General features: G+C 42.8%; 1 pseudogene; it reads left to right on the plus strand.

The window, feature by feature from the left end:
• Nucleotides 1-1,223: 1,223 nt before the first annotated feature.
• LOC114207359 (nucleotide triphosphate diphosphatase NUDT15 pseudogene) lies at nucleotides 1,224-1,733 on the plus strand (annotated as a pseudogene).
• The last annotated feature ends 8,117 nt before the right edge of the window (nucleotides 1,734-9,850 follow it).

The raw sequence follows: 9,850 nt of genomic DNA on the forward strand, positions 1-9,850 counted from the left end.
GGAGAAAAAGCCAAGTTAAATACATGTGCAGGGAAGCCCAATAACAAAATTCAGACCCAAAGAAATGACCAGGGCAGGCAGTTTTTATAGTTTTTAGACAAAGAGACAATAAATCTATGAGGAATTGACAAAGAAAATTCATGTTCATGAGCTTCAATTAGCAAGGAATTTTAAACAGAATTAATGTTGGGGTAGTAAATTAGTAAAAAGTTAATAGCATTATTTATATAGCCCTCTCAGGTCTAAATGCCATATCTCTGGAAATAAGGATGTATATTTACCTCCTGGTATAGAGAGGATGCCTTTCACATGGGAGATTTATTTCCTGTTTCCTGAAGACAGAGGGACATCAGAGTTCTTTTTGCATTGGCTGTTTAAGTAACTTTTATTTAAAATAATCAGTATACCAGGGCACCTGGGTGGCTCAGCACATTAAGCATCCGACTCTTGATCTCAGCTCAGGTCTTGATCTAAGGGTAGTGAGTTCAAGCCCCACCTTGGACTCCACTCTGGGCATGAAGCCTACTTAAAAAAATAAGTGGGGTCACCTGGATGGCCCAGTCAGTTAAGCATCCAACTCTTGATTTTGGCTCAGGTCACGATCTCAGGGTCATGATATGGAGCCCAACATTGGGCTCCGCGCTCAGCTGGGAGTCTGCTTGTCCCTCTCCCTCTGCTCCTCCCCACCCCAATACATAAATAAATAAAATCTGAAAAAAAAAAGTAAATAGAGGCACCTGGGTGGCTCAGTAGGTTAAGTGTCTGACTCTTCATTTGGGCTCAGGTCATGATCTCAGGGTTGTGAGATTGAGCCATGCATTGGGCTCTGCACTCAGCACATAGTCTACTTGGGATTCTCTCTCTCCTTCTCCCTCTGCCCCTTCCCCTGCTCACTCACTCACTCAAATAAATAAATAAATAAATAAATAAATAAATAGGGGCGCCTGGGTGGCTCAGTCGTTAAGCGTCTGCCTTTGGCTCGGGTCATGGTCCCAGGGTCCTGGGATCGAGCTCCGCATCGGGCTCCCAGCTCTTTTGGAGGCCTGCTTCTCCCTCTCCCACTCCCCCTGCTTGTGTTCCCTCTCTCACTGTGTCTCTATCAAATAAATAAATAAAATCTTTAATAAAAAATAAATAAATAAATAAATAAAATATTTAAAATAAAGTAAACAGTATGCCAAAGTAGCACATTTTGGCTGGCCTCTGCCAGGTCCTCCCGAGCTATGATGGCCTGCATGGAGCCTCTCAGGTGGCGTCGTGGAATCGCAGTAGGAGTAGTGGTGACTAGCAGCCGGCATCCTTGTTGTGTCCTCCTGGGCAAGGGGAAAGGGTCAGTTGGAGCTGGCAGTTTTCAACTTCCTGGGGGCCATTTGGTGTTCAGTGAAATGTGGGAAGAATGTGCTCAAAGGGAAACCTGGGAAGAAGCAGCTCTTCACCTGAAAAATATTCACTTTGCCTCAGTTGTGAATTCCTTTGTTGAGAAAGAAAATTACCATTATGTGACCATACTAATGAAAGGAGAGGTGAATGTGACTCATGACCAGGAACCAAAGAATGAAGAGCCTGAAAAAAATGAAAGTTGGGAGTGGGTTCCCTGGGAAGAATTTCCTCCTCTGGACCAGCTTTTCTGAGCTCTGCCTTGTTTAAAGGAACAAGGCTACAATCCATTTAAAGAAGATTTGGATCATCTGGTAGGATACAAAGGACATCATCTCTGGGGAACAAGAAGATAACCTGATTTATTTTAAAAAGAAAAATAAAGTCTTCTTAGAGAATGAAAAATATCTACATTTCAGAACAACTCCATTTTATCTAAAAAGTTCCATATGATTGTCAATTTATTTGATCTCTCTTAATATACCCACCATCCTTTCAGCTAGTAGTTGTGAAAAACTTTTTGTCATTATGTCATGAATTGCATTTCAGACTCAGTGTGACAAATGGTGATAGTGTGGCCAAAAAAAAAGAAAGTACATTTTGGGTTGGCTGAACTTTGGCCCCCACAACAGATTACCTCACTGGTACTGACCAAAAAGTCCCTGACTGACCAGTTAAGACTACATTGTTGAAGGAAGTTGAAACTGCAATTAGGTTAGGGATTAAACCCCAGATTGGTGATGTGGTCTAGCATAAGTGATTCCATTTTGGGCCTGTGATTTCTTTTTTTTTTTTTTAAGATTTTATTTATTTATTTGACAGAGAGATAGAGAGCACAAGTGGGCAGAGTGGCAGGCAGAGGGAGAGGGAGAAGCAGGCTCCCCGCTGAGTGGAGAGACCAATGCGGGGCTCAATCCCAGGACCCTGGGATCATGACCTGAGCTGAAGGCAGATGCTTAACCGACTGAGCCACCCAAGCTCCCCTGTGATTTTCTTTTTAACCAGAGACATACCACCCAAATGCAACGTGTGCTCTTGTTTGGAACCTGAATTGAACAAACTGACTTCAGGGAAAAAAAAAAAAGGAAAAAGAAATTTTTGATAAAATGAGGACATTTGAACATGGATTGGGTGGATATTATATGACGTTAAAAAAATTGTTCAATTTTTTGGGGTGCCTGGGTGGCTCAGATGGTTAAGTACCTTCGGGTTGTGATCTCCAGGTCCTGGGATCAAGCCCCACATCAGGCTCCCAGCTCAGCAGAGTCTGCCTCTCTGTGTATGTCTCTCTCTCAAATGAATAAATAAAAAATACTAAAAAAAAAAGAAGTGTTCAATTTTTTACATGTAACGATGATATTTGATTAAATTTTTCATTAATTTTTTTTTGAGAGAGAGAGCATGTGTGAGCAGGGTGGGAGGGGCAGAGGGAGAGGGAGAAAGAGAGAATCTTAAGCAGGATCAACTTGGGGCTCAATCTCATGACCCAAGCCAAAATCAAGAGTCGGACACTTAACTGAGCCACCCAGGTCTCCCTGATTAAATTGTTAAAATATTTTCCTATTAGTTACATTCTGAAGTATTTGTGAGTTAAATAATATATAAAACTATATGATGGTATTTGCTTTAAAACATTCCAGCTAAGGACATCAGCAGAAATGGTTAGTAGGGACATCCAAAAAGACTCTCCTCTGTAAAACAACACATTGGCAAAAATTTCTCAAAATCAACCTTTGCAGTTTTTCAGAATTGGGGAAATTAACTAAGGGTTTGCAACAATCTGAGGAATGCTTTTTTTTTTTTTAATGGCTGAATATTCTTAAGGGGGAAAGGGAGGAAAGAGGGAGATAGATGACACAACTTGGCAAGGTGACAGGTAATGAGAATTCATTATGCTATTCTACTTTTGTGTGTATTTGAAATTTTCTTTATTTCTTTTTTTAGAAAGATTTTATTTATTTATTTAGAGAGAGCACATGAGCTGGGGTGGGGAAGTGAGGGGCAGAGGGAGAGGGAGAGACAGAATCCCAAGCAGACTCCATAATGAGCTCAAAGCCCAACACAGGGCTTGATCTCATGACTCTGAGATCATGACCTGAGCCAAAATCAAGAGTTGGACACTTAACCAACTGAGCCACCCAGACACCCTGAAAATGTCTTTTAATAAAAGGTTTAGGGGTCCCTGGGTGGCCCAGTTGGTTAAGCATCTGCCTTTGGCTCAGGTCATGATCCCAGGGTCCTGGGATGGAGCCCCAAGTCGGGCTCCCTGCTCAGCGGGGAGTCTGCTTCTCCCTCTCTCTTGGACCCTCCTGCTTGCTCGTGCTCTGGTGCTCTCGTGCTCTCTCTCTCAAATAAATAGAAAAAAACCTTTAAAAAAATAAAAAATAAAATAGAAGGTTAAATAATTGCCTCATTATTTTGAGGAGATTAATACATGCAAATGGCACCAAATTAAATATATGAAAGGGAAAACAGTGAAAAGATGATCACTCTCACACCCTAACACCTCTCTAGAGGCAGCCACTCTTCACAAAGAGTGTACCTTTGTGAAGACACATGTATGAAAATACTGTATGCAAGATTTCTTCTCCTACACAAATAGGATACTATACAAACTTATCTTGCTTCTCCTGTGGCAATATATCTTGACTCTTTTCCTTCTCAGTTCACATACAGATATAGCCTTCATCCTTTTAATAGCTTCTTGGTTTTCTGTTGTATGGCTGAACAATTTATTTATTTAATTTATTTGATGAATGCTATACTAATAGCACTTGGATTACTTTTTTTATTTATTTTTTTAAGTTTATTTATTAAGTAATCTCTACCCCCAACATGGGGCTCAAACTCCTGACCCTGAAATCAGGAGTTGCATGCTCTTCTAACTGAGCCAGCCAGGCACTTCTGCTAATGTAAATAATGCTGCAATGACCATCACCATATGTTCTTTTTTTTTTTAAGTTTATTTATTAATTTAAGTAATCTCTCTACCCAACTAAAGTGTCTGAATTAAAAGACCAAAGAAAGTAATGCATATAGTTTCTTTAAATATACAGTTCCAATGCTTTGAGAAAAATTCATGTTAGAATACCACATACACAACTACAGATTTGGCCTACATAGCATGCCAGCGGAGAAGAACACTGGACCTCATGTCAATAGGCCAGAATCAGAGTGTTGATTCTACCACCCAGTGAACTAATGTTGGCTTCTATTGCCTCCAAGGCTGTGATAAGGGGAAAAAAAAAGAGACAACAGACCAAAAATGGAGTTGCTTGTGCTAAGCCCCACATCAGCAAACCAAGAGTTACTAGTTTAAATAACTAATTGCAATTTCAGCCTTTCCCGGGAATGTGACCCTTTAACCAGTCCATCAGAAGTACCTGATCAGCACTGGTGAGGTCATCTACATAACAGACCCCTGCTCTTCCTGCAAAGGAAGGTGACCTTGCCTGAAACAACCCCCTCTTTTCTAGAAACTTACTTTTTTCTATTCCCTTTTGCTCATAAAATCCTTCCATTTTGTTCAGCTCCTCAGAGCTCCGTTGTGTTTCTTAGATGGAATGCTGCCTGATTCATCAATCATGAATAAAGCCAATTTGGTCTTTAAATTTACTAAGTTAAATTTTGTTTTTTCAAAAATGCTTGTTATAGAATTTTAGGAGAACTAAATTCAGAGACACCCGGGTGGTTCAGTCAGTTAAGCATCTGCCTTAGGTTGGGGTCATGATACCAGGGTCCTGGGATGAAGTCCTGTGTCAGGGTCCGTGCTCAGCAGGGAGCCTGCTTCTCCCTCTGCCTGCCACTCCCCCTGCTTGTGCTCGCTCTCTCTCTGACAAATAAATACATAAAATTAAAAAAAAAGGAGGGCTAAATTTAGCAACCTCAGTCCTCATTCCAAGGTTTGTGCTTGACTTTGGGCATATGCAAATGCCTCTATTAAAACTTCATCCCATTTTGTGTCCTAAATATTTTCTATCACCAGGAATCCCATTAATCACAGAAATCTGTGTGCAAATCTTTTCCGGAGTTTACATTTTATCTCTCTTATTTACTGACTGCATAATATTGATTTTTCTGAGTTTCACTTTCTTCTTTGGTAAATGGAATAACATGGCTCAATCTTAAAAATAAATTACAAATCTGACTACATATCTCCAGTGCTCTGAAGAGATTCAGAATAAGCTTCCCCAAAATGTGCCACTTTAGCATATAGATTACTTTGGGCTGGAGTCAATTAAGGCCCAAAAGACCTCAAGAAGAGCTTTTTACCTCTCCCATAACTGCCTGAAATAATTGAGATAGAGGGCATGGTTCAGGAAAAGGACTATCACCAGAGATAACTACAAAGAATATGGGGTAGGCATGGTAAACTGGGGGGGGGGGGGAAGCTGGCAGGGCCTGGAGATCAAATTCCTCTGCATCCCACTGTCTCTACAAAGCATGGCAAATATTTGCTGTAAACAAATTGTTTACAGCAAATATTTGCTGTCCCCATTTTCCCATAAATTGTCTTCCTCCCCTTAGAAGTCCCAGACCTGGGCATCTGGGTGGCTCAGTCGTTAAGCATCTGCCTTCGGCTCAGGTCATGATCCCAGGGTCCTGGGATGGAGCCCTGCCATTGAGCCCCACATCAGGATCCCCACTCAGCAGGGAGCCTACTTCTCCCTCTCCCTCTGCCTGCTCCTCCCCCTACTTGTGCTCACTCTCTCTCTGTGAAATAAATAAAATCTTTAAAAAAAAAGTCCCAGACGCCAGCAAACCAAGACTTACTATCTAAACTAATTGCAATTTCAGCCTCAGAGGCGCCTGGGTGGCTCAGTTGGTTAAGCGTCTGCCTGCGGCTCAGGTCATGATCCCAGGGTCCTGGGATTGAGTCCCACATCGGGCTCCCTGCTCAGTGGGAAGCCTGCTTCTCCTCTCCAGCTCCCCCTGCCTGTGTTCCCTCTCTCGCTGTGTCTCTCTCTGTCAAATAAATAAATAAAATCTTTTTAAAAAAAGTTTGTTTTTCTTTTGTTAATCTGTCTTAATTAATTTAATTAATAGGCCAGCCAAAAGAATCTAGAAGGGTAAAGGAAAAATTTTTCTTCCCCTACAGTTATCATTCTAGTCCAGATACAAGCAGACTGTTCCTGCAGTCTAGTTAAAAATAGCTTTACCTTTTTAAGGGGTTAAAAAAAAAAAAAGACTAAAAATATGTAACAGAGAACATATGTAACCCACAAAGCCTGAAATATTCTCTGACCCTTCACAGAAAGTTTGTTGACCCTTGCTCTAGTCCAAGCCATGTTTGTTTTTTTTTTTTTTAAAGATTTTATTTATTTATTTGAGAGACAGAGAACATGAGAGGGAAGAGGGCCAGAGAGAGAAGCAGACTCCCTGCTGAGCAGGGAGCCCGACGTGGGACTCGATCCCAGGACTCCAGGATCATGACCTGAGCTGAAGGCAGTCGCTTAACCAACTGAGTCACCCAGGCACCCTCCAAGCCATGTTTGTGTGAACTTTTGCAATCTCCTAACTGTTCTCTCCACTTCCCTTTTTCATCTCAGTTTCCCCTCCCACCTAACTCCAGTTTTCTACACTGTAGCCAGAATGACCTGTTTAAAACACAAATCAGATCTTACTCCTTTCTTACTTAAAACCTCCAAATAGCTTCCCAACATATAAAATCCAAACCCCTGACTCCATAATCCAAGTCTGTTTACATCTGCAATCTCAGCTCCTAATAGTTTTTCCTTGACTTACAAAGCTCCAGCCATTTCAGCTTGTTTTCTCTGCACCCACACCCCTACTCCCATTCATGCCTTTGTGCTTAGCATTCTCACCTGATCTGGAACTCTCCACCCCACCCTCCCAGACTTTCCTATCCTTGGTAGTTCAAATAGCATCTTCTCAAGAAGGCCATCCCGGAGCACTATATGCAATATAGCGCTTGTTCCCAGGCTAATCTACTTAGTTGTTTTTTTCTTGTCTGTCTCTTCCCACTAGAATGTATGCTCCAGGAGACCTGGAATCTTCTTATCTTGCTCTCCTTCTTTAATCCCAACCTAATATGGTGGGCACTCAGTAAAACCTGTTGAATGAATAAATGACCTGATGTTGAGAAGGTTATGAGTATTAGAGAGCATAAGGACCTTATAATGTTTTAAAAATTCTCTAAGTGTTGTGTGAAGTTTCAATAAGATACATAAAACATTTAACAGTGCCTAGCCACAAACACCTGGGCTCAAAGCAGCCTGTCCTGGCTCCTTCTCTATTTCGAATGCAAATAAACCTGGGAGGTACAAGACCTGTGTGTGTACATGTGTGAGAGAAACAGAAGGAAAAGAGGAGATTCAGCTGGGTAGTACCCCAGGGTCATACCAATTACTAAATTATTGAAATACTGGGGCGCCTGGGTGGCTCAGTTGTTGAACATCTGCCTTCGGCTCAGGTCATGATCCCAGGGTCTTGGGATCCTGCCCCATGGGAGGCCTGCTTGTCCCTCTCCCACTCCCCTTGCTTGTGTTCCCTCTCTCGCTGTGTCTCTCTCTGTCAAATAAATAGAATCTTTAACATATATATATTGAAATATATATATATATATATATATATATATTGAAATACTTTCCCGAGTAACCTCTGACCACTCCCATCTCCCCAGGATCTTATCCTGATCTGGCAATTAGAGACTTAATGTGTGACTGCACGAAGGTCAATGGCCCCTAAGTTGTTAAATATTTTGCAAACCACCCGTTCATTGAGGGGTGCCTGGGTGGCTCTGTCAGTTAAGCACCAGACTCTTGATTTTAGCTCAGGTCATGACCTCAGGGTCATGAGATGGAGCCCCACATCCTGCTCAGGAGTGCTCAGTGTGGAGTCTGCTTGGGGATTCTCTCTGCCCTCTCTCTCTGCCCAAATAAATAAAATCTTAAAACAAAACACCCCTAAATCATTGAAAATTAGAGACTGACAGAAACAAGTGTCTGAAAAGGTGAGGTCTGATTAGAGTCTAGTCAGAATCCCAGTTTTGCCAAGGGCTTCCTCTGTACAATTTTTTTTTAAGATTTTATATATTTATGTTTGAGAGAGAGTTCGCACACAAGTGGGGGGTAGGAGCAGAGGGAGACGCAGGCTCTGAGTGTGATGCAGGACTTGATCCCAAGACCCCGGGATCATGACCTGAGCTGAAGGCAGAAGCTTAACCGACTGAGCCAGCCAGGCACCCAGTCTCTGTGCCATCTTATATAGGGAAGCAAGCTATGATTCTGATTATGCCTATTTAAACCAGCCCATTTTATCCACCAATAACAGGACATACAGCTAACGGTTTTGTTTCTCCACTTTACAGAGGCATAGAACTGCCAGCATCTTCACTGGATGCTGAAATGCAAATGAAGATGTTGAACTCTGTAATAGCAGATGCAGAGCTGTGGTTCCCCCAGCTGTGAGTTTGCCGTACAGGGGATGTGGGTGGCTAAGAGGGACAACAGCAGGCTGGCACCATAAGAGGAGGCACTGAAACTGCTGACGCCTTCTTAGGGGCCCTGTGAGACAGGGAAGGGACCAGACTCGGGTCCCCTCACCCCTAACCACAAAATCCAGCCTTCTTCGGCTTAGGTCCGTAAAAGGAAAAGCTGAGCTAACCCCGGAGTAAAAGCTCACGCGAGAGCAGAGTAGGATATTCACCTAAAAGGGAAGCCAGCTGGGAGCGCAGGACCAAACCGGGCAGCGCTAAGATGGATGCCAATGCCCACCTTTCACCCACTTTGTCTTTCATTATAATATTAAAAATAATGCCCAGGGGCGGAGATGTAATATGCTAATTAGACGTGGGCGGCATGAAGAAGCATGGCCTTTATTTAAGTGCGTAAGCGGGGGGGGGGGGGGGGGCGGAGAGGAGGAGAGGGTGGACCTATTCCCTGCACCTAGACGTTTAGACTTCATTCTTTTCCTGCCTCAGTCTCTTCAAAGCTTTCTGGGTAACCTCTTCTCTGGGAGCCAGCCTGAGGACTCCTTCCTTTGTGTTGTCTCCTTTGTGCGGGAACAGAAGCAATTAAAGCCTTGCCTGGAACTCTCCTTTGGCCTCTCGTCAATTTGTACTGTTCAGAGAGCCCAAGGGCCGGTTGGCTAATCAGAAGAGGTAGCTGAGGCCACCCCTTTGCTCCTGTCTATCCAGGTGAGTGCAGGCCCAGCAGGGGTCTACAGGCCTGAGACCCAGAGTTCCCAAGTCCATAAGGGGGAAGGGGGGCTGAGCATTTGGCACTCCCGTGTCTAAGCTGAAGAAAACTGACCTGGATGAGAAGGCGAGTTCAGTTCTCAAACGTCCCTTTCGGAAGTACAAACATTTACCTCTTTTGTATGTTTACTGAAGTATCTAATTTTTACTTTAAGTCAAATAGAAAAAAAAATTTTTTTTAAGTAGGCTCCACACCTGACATGGAGCTCCAACTCACAACCCCAAGATCAGGAGTCCTGTGCTCTTCTGGCTGAG

The sequence above is a fragment of the Eumetopias jubatus genome, unplaced genomic scaffold (assembly GCF_037043125.1).
Source record: "Eumetopias jubatus isolate StellerSeaLion01/CBP00866 unplaced genomic scaffold, mEumJub1_p1.0 scaffold_3, whole genome shotgun sequence".
Lineage (NCBI taxonomy): Eukaryota > Metazoa > Chordata > Mammalia > Carnivora > Otariidae > Eumetopias > Eumetopias jubatus.